This window comes from Chlorocebus sabaeus, chromosome 5 (genome assembly GCF_047675955.1).
Source record: "Chlorocebus sabaeus isolate Y175 chromosome 5, mChlSab1.0.hap1, whole genome shotgun sequence".
NCBI lineage: Eukaryota > Metazoa > Chordata > Mammalia > Primates > Cercopithecidae > Chlorocebus > Chlorocebus sabaeus.
Genome location: NC_132908.1, coordinates 30,261,150 through 30,272,817, shown reverse-complemented (window position 1 = coordinate 30,272,817; position 11,668 = coordinate 30,261,150). Strand labels below are relative to the sequence as shown.

Below are 11,668 nucleotides of genomic sequence, written 5' to 3'. Positions count from 1 at the left end.
ATCCACAGACCACAAAGGAGTTTCTCAGAAAGCTTCTTTTCCTTTTTTTTTTTTTTTTTTTTTGGAGAATATTTTCTTTGGCCCAATAGTCTTCAAAGGGATCCGAAATATCAGTTCTCAGATTCCACAGAAACAGGGCTACCAAACGGCTCCATGAAATACAGCTGTAACTCAGTGAGTGGAAGTCGCACATCACAAAACAGTTTCTTAGAAAACTTCTTTCCAGTTTTTATCGGAGGATATTTAATTTTTCACCATAGCTCTCCATGGACTTCCAAATATCACTTTGCAAATTCCACAAGAACAGTCTCAGAGAACGGCTTCTTGAGGGGAAAGCTGTAACTCTGTGAGATGAATTCACAGAACACAAAGGACTTTCTCAGAAACATTCTTTCTCTTTTTTATCGGAGAATATTTCCTTTGGCCCTATAGTCTTCAAAGGGATCCGAAATATCAGTTCTCAGAGTCCACAGAAACAGGGCTAGAAAACGGCCCCATGAAATACAGCTGTAGCTCAGTGAGTTGAAGTCACACATCACAAAGCAGTTTCTCAGAAAACTTGTTTCCAGTTTTTATGAGAAGATATTTTCTTTTTCACCATTGCCCACCTTGAGCTTCCAAATGTCACTTTGGAAATTCCACAAGAACAGTCTTAGAGAACGGCTTCTTGAGGGGAAAGCTGTAACTCTGTGAGATGAATTCACAGATCACAAAGAAGTTTCTCATAAAGCTTCCTTCTCATTTTTATCAGAGGATATTTCCTTTGACCCTATAGTCTTCAAAGTGATCCGAATTATCCGTTCTCAGATTCCACAGAAACAGGACTACCAAACGACTCCATGAAATACAGCTGTAACTCAGTGAGTGGAAGTCACACATCACAAAGCAGTTTCTCAGAAAGCTTCTTTATTGTTTGAGCTAAGGTTATTTGTGGTCTCGGAGTGCCACCCAGTTTCTTATTGCAGATTCTACAAAAACACTGTTAGCAAGCTTCCCAATGAAAACAATGATGAAACTCTGTGAGCTGAATTCACCCACAACAAAGACGTTTCTGAGAAGGCTTCTCTGCAGATTTGTCTGAGGATATTTCATGATTCACCATGGGACTCAACCATATCAAAGATATCACTTCTGAGATTCCACAAAATCAGTGCTAGTAAACTCCTCCATGAAAGAGTGGTGTAACACTGTGAAATGAATTCACACATAACAAAGCACTTTCTCAGAAAGCATCATTCCGGTTTTTCTTGGAGGATAGTTCCTTTGTCCTTCAACTCTTCAAACCCATCCGAAATATCACTTCTCAGAATCCACAAAAACAATGCTAGCAAAAGGTTGCACGAAATAGTGGTGGAACTCTGTGAGATGAAGGCACATATCAGAAAGCAATTTCTCAGAAAGCTTCTCTCAGGTTTTTCTCTGAGGATATTTCCTTTGTCACTGTAAGCTGCATAGCGCTAAGAAGTATCCCATTGCAGATTTGAAGTAAACTGTGTTAGCAAAGTGATCTCTGAAGAGAAAAGTGTATCTCTGTGAGTTGCATTCACACAGTGCAATGTAGTTTCTCAGAACGCTTCTTTCCAGTTTTTATTGAAGGATATTTTCTTTTTCACTATAGCTCTCAATGAGCTCCCAAATATCACTTTTCAGTATCCACAAAATCACTGTTAGGAAACTGCTTCGAGAAAACAAAGATGAAACTCAGTGAGATGAATTCACATATCACAAAGAAGTTTCTCACAAAGCTACTTTCTAGTTTTTATATGAGGATATTTCCTTTGTCACCGTAAGCTTCATTGCGCTCAGAAATATCCCAATGCAGATTTCATGAACACACTGTTAGCGAAAGGATCAATGAAAAGGAAAGTGTAACTCTGTGAGTTGTATTCACAGGTGACAATGAACTTTCTCAGAACGATTCTTTCCAGTTTTTATCTGAGAATATTTTCTTTTTCACCACAGCACTCCATGGGCTTCCACATATCACTTTGCAAATTAAACAGGAACAGTCTTAGCACACGGCTTCTTGAAAGGAAAGCTGTAACTCTGTGAGATGAATTCACAGATCACAAAGAAGTTTCTCAGAAACATTCTTTCCCATTTTTTTTCGGAGAATATTTTCTTTGGCCCTATAGTCTGCAAAGGAATCTGAAATATCAGTTCTCAGATTCCACAGAAACAGGGCTAGAAAACGGCTCCACAAAATATAGCTGTAACTCAATGAGTGGAAGTCGCTCATCACAAAACAGTTTCTCAGAAAGCTTCTTTAGAGTTTTTATCTGAGGATATTTTCTTTTTCACCACAGTCCTTCATGGGCTTCCAAACATCACTTTGTAAATTACACAAGAAGAGTCTTAGAGAATGGCTTCCTAAGGGGAAAGGTGTAACTCTGTGAGATGAATTCACAGATCACAAAAAAGTTTATCAGAAAGCTTCTTTCTCTTTTTTATCGGAGGATATTTTCTTTGGCCCTATAGTTTTCAAAGGGATCCTAAATATCAGTTCTCAGATCCACAGAAATAAGGCTAGCAACAGCTCCACGAAATATAGTTGTAACTGTGTGAGTGGAAGTCACACATGACAAAGTAGTTTCTCAGAAAGCTTCTTTCCAGCTTTTAGCTGAGGATATTCTTTTTCCCACCATAGCGCTCCATGTGCTTCCAAATATCACTTTGGAAAGTCCACGAGAACATTCTGAGAGAAGGGCTTCTAGAGGGGAAAGCTGTAACTCTGTGAGATGAATTCACAGATCACAAAGCAGTTTCTCAGAAAGCTTCTTTCCAGTTTTATATGAGGATATTTTCTTTTTCACCATAGCCCTCTATGGGTTTCCAAATATCACTTTGCAAATTCCACAATAACAGTCTTAGCAAACGGCTTCTTGAGAGGTAATCTGTAACTATGTGACATGAATTCATAGATCAAAAAGCAGTTTTACAGAAAGCTTCTTTCCAGTTTTCATCTGAGGATATTTTTCTTCTTCACCAAATCACTCCATGGGTTTCCAAATACCACTTTGCAAATTCCACAAGCGCAGATTTAGTGATCGGCTTCTTGAGGTGAATGCTGTAACTCTGTGAGATGAATTCACAGATCACACAGAAGTCTCTCAGAAACCTTCTTTCTCTTTTTTATCAGAGGATATTTCCATTGTTCCTATAGTTCTCAAAAGGTTCACATATATCAGTTCTTAGATTCCACAGAAATAGGGCTAGCAAACAGCTCCATGACATACAGCTGTAACTCAGTGATTTGAATTCACACATTGCAAAGCACTTTCTCAGAAAGATTCTTTCCACTTTTTTTCTGAGGATATTTTCTTTTTCACCATAGCCCTCCATGGGTTTCCAAATATCACTTTGGAAATTCCACAAGAACAGTCTTAGTGAACTGTTTCTAGACGGGAAATCTATAACTTTGTGAGATAAATTCACAGATCACAAAGCAGTTTCTCAGAAAGTTTCTTTCCAGTTTTTATCTGAGGATATTTTCTTTTTCACCATAGCCATCCATGGACTTATAAATATCACTTTGCAAAATCCACAACAACAGTCTTAGTGACCGGCTTCTTGAGGGGAACGCTGAAATTCTGTGAGATGAATTCACAGATCACAAAGAAGTTTCTCAGAAAGTACTTTTCTCATTTATATTGGAGGATATTTCTTTGGCCTTATAGTCTTCAAAGGGAACTGAAATATAGCAAACAGCTCCATGAAATACAGCTGTAACTCAGTGAGTGGAAGCCACACATCACAAAGCAGTTCTCAGAAAGCTTCTTTCAAGTTTTTATCTGAGGATATTTTCTTTTTGACCATATCCCTCCATGGGCTTACAAATATCACTTTGAGAATTCCACAAGAATAGTCTTGGAGAACGGCTGTTTAATGTGAAAGCAGTAACTCTGTGAGATGAAATCATAGATCACAAAAAAAGTTCCTCAGAAAGCTTCTTTCTTTTTTCTATCTGAGGATGTGCTTTGGTGCTATAGTCTTCAAAGGGATCCAAAATATCAGTTCTCAGATTCCACATAAATAAGGCTAGTAAAGAGCTCCATGAAATACAGCTCTAACTCTGTGAACAGAACTGAGACATCACATAGCAGTTTTTCAGAAAATTTCTTTCCAGTTTTTATCTGAGGATATTTTCTTTTTCACCATAGCCCTCCCTGGGCTTTCAAATATCACGTTGAAAATTCCACAAGAACAATCTTAGCGAACGGCTTCTTGAGGGACATGCTGAAACTCTGTGAGATGAATTCACAGGACACAAAGCAGTTTTTCAGAAAGTTGCTTTCCAGTTTTATCTGAGGATGTTTTCTTTTTAACCTTAGCCCTCCATGGGCTTCCAAATATCACTTTGCAAATTCCACAAGAACAGTCTTAGCAAACGGTTTCTAGAGGGGAAAGCTGTAACTCTCTGAGTTGAAGTCACACTTCACAAAGCAGTTTCTTAGAAACCTTCTTTCCAGTTTTTAGCTGAGGATACTTTGTTTTAAACCATAGCCTTGCATGGGCTTCCAAATATCACTTTGCAAATTCGAAAAGAACAGTCTTAGTGAACGGTTTCTGGAGGGGAAAGCTGTAATTCTTTGAGATGAATTCACAGATCACGAAATAGTTTCTCAGAAAGCTTCTTTCTCTTTTTTGTCAGAGGATATTTCCTTTGACCCAATAGTCTTCAAAGGGATACGAATATCAATTCTCAGATTCCACAGAAACAAGCCTAGCAAGCAGCTCCAAGAAAAACAGCTGTAACACAGTGAGTGGAAGTCACACCTGACAAAGCAGTTTCTCAGAAAACTTCTTTCCAATTTTTATCTGAGGATATTTTCTTTTACACCATAGCCTTCCATGGGCTTCCAAACATCACTTTGCAAATTCCACAAGAACAGTCTCAGCGAATAGATTCTAGAGGAGAAGCTGTACGTCTGTGAGATGAATTCACAGATTACAAAAAAGTATCTCAGAAAGCTTCTTCCTTAATTTTATCGGAGGATATTGCCTTTGTCCCTATAGACTTCAAAGGGATCCGAAATATCAGTTTTCAGATTCCCCAGAAATAAGTCCAGCAAACAGCTCCAAGAAATACAGCTGTAACTCCATGAGGGGAAGTCACACATCACAAAGCAGTTTCTCAGAAAGCTTCTTTCCAGTTTTTATCTGAGGATACTTTCTTTTTCACCATAGCCCTGCTTGGGCTTCCAAATATCACGTTGCAAATTCCAGAAGCACAGTCTTAGCAAACGGCTCCTAGAGGGGAAAGCTGTAACTCCGTGAGGTGAATTCACAGATCACAAAGCAGTTTCTCAGAAAGTTTATTTACAGTTTTTTTCTGAGGATATATTCTTTTACACCATAGCCCTCCATGGGCTTCAAAATATCACTTTGCAAATTCCACAAGAACAATCTTAGCGAATGGACTCTTGAGGAGAAAGCTGTAACTCTGTGAGATGAATTCACAGATCACAAAGAAGTTTCTCAGAAAGCTTCTTTCTCATTTTTATCGGAGGATATTTCCTTTGGCACTATAGACTTCAAAGGGATCGGAAATATCAGTTCTCTGCTTCTACAGAAATAAGGCTAGCAAAGAGCTCCATGAAATACAGCTGCAACTCAGTGATCAGAACTCACACATCACAAAACAGTATCTCAGAAAGCTTCTTTCCAGTTTTTATCTGAGTATATTTTCTTTTACACCATAGCCCTCCATGGGTTTCCAAATACCACTTTCCAAATCCCACAGGAACAGTCTTAGCGAAAGGCTTATTGAGGGGAAGGCTGTATCTCTGAGAGATTAATTAACAGATCACAAAAAATTTCTCAGAAAGCTTCTTCCTTTTTTTTATCGGAGGATAATTTTTTGGCCCTATAGACTTCACAGGGATCCGAAATCTCAGTTCTCCGATTCCAGAGAAATAAGGCTTCCAAACAGCTACACGAAATACAGCTGTAACTCAGTGAGTGGAAGCCACAGATCACAAAGCAGATTCTCAGAAAGCTTCTTTCCAGTTTGTTCTGAGTATATTTTCTTTTTCACCGTAGCCCTTCATGGGCTTCCAAATATCACATTGCAAATTCCACAAGAACAGTCTTACCGAACGGCTTCTTGAAGGGAAAGCTGTAACTGTGTGAGATGACTTCACGGATCACAAGGAAGTTTCTCAGAATCCTGTTTCCTCTTTTTTATGGGAATATATTTCCTTTGGCCCTATAGTCTTCAAAGTGTTCTGAAATATCAGTTCTCTGATTCCACAGAAATAGGGCTAGAAAACAGCTAAATGAAATACAGCAGGAACTCAGTGAGTTGAATTATGGAAATTCCACAAAATCAGTCTTTGTGAACGGCTTCTAGAGTAGAAATCTGTAACTCTTTGAGAAGAATTAACAGATCACAAAGCAGTTTCTCAGAAAACATTTTTCAAGATTTTTTCTGAGGATATTTTCTTTTTCACCAAAGCCCTCCATGGTCTTCAAAATATCACTTTGCTAATTCCACAAGAACATTCTCAGCCAACGGCTTCTTTAGGGGAAAGCTGTAACTCGGTGAGATGAATTCACAGATCACAAAGAAGTTTCTCAGAAACCTTCTTCCTCTTTTTTTATCAGAGGATATTTCCTTTGGCCCTAAAGTCTTCAAAGCGTTTCAAAATATCATTTCTCAGATACCACTAAAATAGGGCTAGAAAATAGCTCCATGAAATACTGCTGTATCTCAGTGAGTTGATGTCACACATTGCAAAATAGTTTCTCAGAAAGATTTTTTCCAGTTTTTTTCTAAGAATATTTTCTTTTTCACCATAGCCCTCCTTGGGCTACCAAAAACTCTTTGCAAATTCCACAAGAACAGTCTTAGCTAAAGGCTCCTAGAGGGGAAAACTCTAACTCTGTGTGATGAATTCACAGATTACAAAGCAGTTTCTCAGAAAGCTTCTTTCCAGTTTTTATCTGAGGATATTTTCTTCTTCACCATAGCCCTCTATGGGCTCTGATATACCACTTTGGAAATTCTTCAAGAACAGTCTTAGTGAATGGCTACTAGAGGGGAAAGCTGTAACATGGTGAGATGAATTCAGAGATCACAAAGCAGTTTCTCAGAAAAATTCTTTCCAGTTTTTTTCTGAGGATAGTTTCTTTTTCACCATAGCCTTCCATGGGCTTAAAACAAAACTTTTCAAATTACACAAGAACAGTCTTAGGGAATGGCTTCTTGAGAGGAAAGCTGAAAGTCTGTGAGATGAGTTCACAGATCACAAAGTAGTTTCTCAGAAATCTTCTTTCTCATTTTTATCAGATGATATTTACTTTAACCCTATGGTCTTCAAAGGGATCTGAAATATCAGTTCTCAGTTTCCACAGAAATAAGGCTAGTAAACAGATTCAGGAAATACAGCAGTAATTCAGTGAGTTGAGGTCACACATCGCAAAGCCATTTATCAGAAAGCTTCTTAACAGTTTTTATCTCAGGATATTTTCTTTTTCACCATAGCCCTCCATGGGCTTCCAAATATCACTTTGCAAATTCCAGAAGAACAGTCTTAGTGAACGGTTTTTTGAGGGGAAAGCTGTTACTCTGTGAGATGAATTCACACATCACAAAGCAATTTCTCAGAAAGTTTCTTTCCAGTTTTTATCTGAGGATATTTTCTTTTTCACCACAGCCAAAAATGGGCTACCAAATATCACTTTGCAAATTCCTCAATAACAGTCTTAGGGAACAGACTCTAGAGGGGAAAGTTGTAACTCTGTGACATGAATTCAGAGAACAAAGCTGTTTCTCAGAAAGCGTCCTTTCATTTTTTAATCTGAGGATATTTTCTTTTTCACCATAGCCCTACATTGGCTTCCAAATATTACTTTTGAAATTCCACAAGAACAGTCTTAATGAACAGATTCTAGGGGGAGGGCTGTAACACGGTGAGATGAATTCAAATATCACAAAGCAGTTTCTCAGGAGGCTTCCTTCCAGTTTTCATCTGACAATATTTTCTTTTTCACAATAGCCCTCCATGGGTTTCAAAATATCACTTTGCAAAGTCCACAAGAACAGTCTTAGCAAACGGCTTCTGAAGGGGAAAGCTCTAACTCTGTGAGATGAATTCACAGAACATAAAGCAGTTTCTCAGAAAGCTTCTTTTCAGTTTTTATCTGAGGATATTTTCCTTTTCACCGTAGCCTTCCATGTGCTTCCAAATATCACTTTGCAAATTCCATAAGAACAGTCTTAGCGAAAGGCTTCTTGAGGGGAAAGCTGTAACACTGTGAGATGAATTCACAGATCACAAAGAAGTTCCTCTGGGGGTTTCTTCTCATTTTGATTGGAGGATATTTCCTTTGGCCCTATAGTTTTCAAAAGGATTCGAAATATTAGTTCTTAGACTCCACAGAAATAAGGATTGCAAACAGCTCCACGAAATACACCTGTAACTCAGTGAGTGGAAGTCACACATCACCAAGCAGTTTCTCAGAAAGCTCCTTTCCAGTTTCATCAGAGGATACTTTCTTTTTCATTGTAGGCTTCTACGGGCTTCCAAATATCCCTTTTCCAATTACACAAGACCAGTCTTAGCGAAAGGTTTCTGGAGGGGAAAGCTGTGACTCTGTGAGATGAATTCACAGAACACAAAGCAGTTTCTCAGAAAGCTTCTTTCCCATTTTTATCTGAGAAAAATGCCCTTTTCACCATAGCCCTCCATGTGCTTCCATTTATCATTTTAAAATTTCGACAAGAACACTCTTAGCGAAAGGCTTCTTGAGGGGAAAGCTGTAACTCTCTGAGACGAATTCACAGCTCACAAAGAAGTTTCTCAGAAACTTTCTTTCTCGTTTTGATCGGAGGATATTTTCTTTTCCCTATAGTCTTCAAAGGGCTCCGCAGTATCAGTTCTCAGATCCAACAGAAATAAGGGTAGCAAACAGCTCCATGATATACAGCTGTAACTCAGTGAGTGGAAGTCACACATCACAAAGCAGTTTCTCAGAAAGCTTCTTTCCAGTTTTCATCTGAGTATATTTTCTTCTTCACCGTAGGCCTCTATGGGCTTTCAAATATCCCTTTGTAAATTCCACAAGAACAGTCTTAGAGAATGGATTCTGGAGGGGATAGCTGTAATACTGTGAGATGAATTCACAGAACGCAAAGCAGTTTCTCAGAAAGCTTCTTTCCAGTTTTTATCTGAGGATATTTCCCTTTTCACCATAGACCTCCATGAACTTCCAAATATCACCTTGCAAATGTCACAAGAACAGTCTTAGAGAAAGGCTTCTTGAGGGGATAGCTGTAACTCTGTGAGATGAATTCACAGATCTCAAAGAAGTTTCTCAGAAAGTTTCTTTCTCACTTTGATCATAGGATATTTCCTTTGGCCCTGTAGATTTCAAAGGAATCCGAAATATCATTTCTCAAATTCCACAGAAATAAGGCTAGCAAACAACTCCATAAAATACAGCTGTAGCTCAGTGAGTGGAAGTCACACATCACAAAGCAGTTTCTCATAAAGCTTCTTTCCAGTTTCATCTGAGGATATTTTGTTTTTCATCATAGGCTTCTACGGCTTCCAAATATCCCTTTGCAAATTCCACAAGAACAGTCTTAGCGAACGGCTTCCGGAGGGGCAAGCTGTAGCTCTGTGAGATGAATTCACAGATCACAAAGAAGTTTCTCAGATAGTTTCTTTCTCATTCTGATCAGAGGATATTTCCTTTAGCCCTATAGACTTCAAAGGCATTCGAAATAGCAGTTCTCAGATTCCACAGAAATGAGGTCAGTAAACAGCTCCACGAAGTAGAGCTGTCAGTCAGTGAGTGGAAGTCAGGTATCACAAAGCAGTTTCTCAGAAAGCTTCTTTCCAGTTTTCATCTGACGATATTTTCTTTTTCACCATAGGTCTCTATGGGCTTCCAAATATTGAAAATTCCACAAGAAGAGTCTTAGCAAATGGCTTCCGGAGGGGAAAGCTGTAACTGTGTGAGAGGAATTCACAGAACAGAAAGCACTTTCTCAGAACGCTTCTTTCCAGTTTTTATCTGAGGATGTTTCCCTTTTCATCATAGCCCTCCAAGGGCTTCAAAATATCCCTTTGCAAATTCCACAAGAACAGTCTTAGCGAAAGGCTTCTTGAGAGGAAAACCTGTAACTCTGTGAAATGAATTCACAGATCACAAAGAAGTTTCCCAGAAAGCTTCTTTCTCATTTTGATCGGAGGATATTTCCTTGGACCTATTGTCTTCAAAGGTATCCGAAATATCAGTTCTAAAATTCCACAGAAATAAGGCTAGCAAACAGCTCCATGAAATACAGCTGTAACTCAGTGAGTGGAGGTCACACATCACAAAGCTGTTTCTCGGAAAACTTCTTTCCAGTTTTCATCTGAGGATATTTTCTTTTTCACCATAGGCCTGTATGGGCTTCCAAATATCCCTTTGGAAATTCCACAAGAACAGTCTTAGTGAACGGCTTCTTGAGGGAAATCCTGTAACTCTGTGAGATCAATTTACAGAACACAAAGCAGTTTCTCAGAAAGCTTCTTTCCAGTTTCTATCTGAGGATATTTCCCTTTTCACTATAGCCCTCCATGGGCTTCCAAATATCCCTTTGCAAATTCCACAAGAACAGACTTAGTGAAAGGTTTCTTAAGGGGAAAGCTGTAACTCTGTGAGATGAATTCACAGATCACAAAGAAGTTTCTCACAAAGCTTCTTTCTCATTTTGATCGGACGATATATACTTTGGCTCTATAGTCTTCCACGGGATACGAAATATCAGTTCTCATTTTCCACAGAAAAAAAGGCTAGCAAAAACCATCACGAAATATACTTGTAACTCAGTGAGTGGAAGTCACACATCACAAAGCAGTTTCTCAGAAAGCTTCTTTCCAGTTTTCATCTGCGGATATTTTCTTTTTTACTATAAGCCTCTATGGGCTTCCAAATATCCCTTTGCAAATTCCAAAAGAACAGTCTTAGCGAACGGCTTCTGGAGAGGAATGCTGTAAATCTTTGAGAAGGATTCACAGAACACAAAGCAGTTTCTCACAAAAGTTATTTTCATTTTTTATCTGAGCATATTTCCCTTTCCACCATAGCCCTCCATGGGCTTTCAAATGTCACTTTGCAAATTCCACATGAACAGTCTTATTGAAAGGCTTTTTGAGAGGAAAACTCTAACTCTGTTAGATGAATTCACAGATTACAAAGAAGTTTCTCAGGAACCTTCTTTCTCATTTTGATCGGAGAATATTTCCTTTGGCCCTATAGTCTTCAAAGGCTCTGAAATATCATTTCTCATATTCCACAGAAATAAGGCTAGCAAACAACTCCACGAAATACAGCAGTAACTCAGTGCGTGGAAGTCAGGCATTACAAAGCAGTTTCTCAGAAAGCTTCTTTCCAGTTTTTAACGGAAGATATTTCCTTTTTCACCATAGGCCTCTCTGGGCGTCAAAATATCCCTTTGCAAATTCCACAAGAAGAGTCTTACTGAACGGCTTCTGGAGGGGAAACCTGTAATTCTGTGAGATGAATATACAGAACACAAAGCAGATTCTCAGAAAAGTTCTTTCCAGGTTCTATCTGAGGATATTTCCCTTTTCACCGTAGCCCTCCATGGGCTTACAAATATCCCTTTGCAAATTTCACAAGAACAGTGTTAGCGAAAGGCTTCTTGAGGGGA

At 38.7% G+C, this 11,668-nt stretch overlaps 1 pseudogene; it reads right to left on the bottom strand.

Moving 5' to 3' along the window:
- Positions 1–229: 229 nt before the first annotated feature.
- On the bottom strand, positions 230–10,512 carry LOC140711627 (uncharacterized; annotated as a pseudogene).
- Between the last annotated feature and the right edge of the window lie 1,156 nt (positions 10,513–11,668).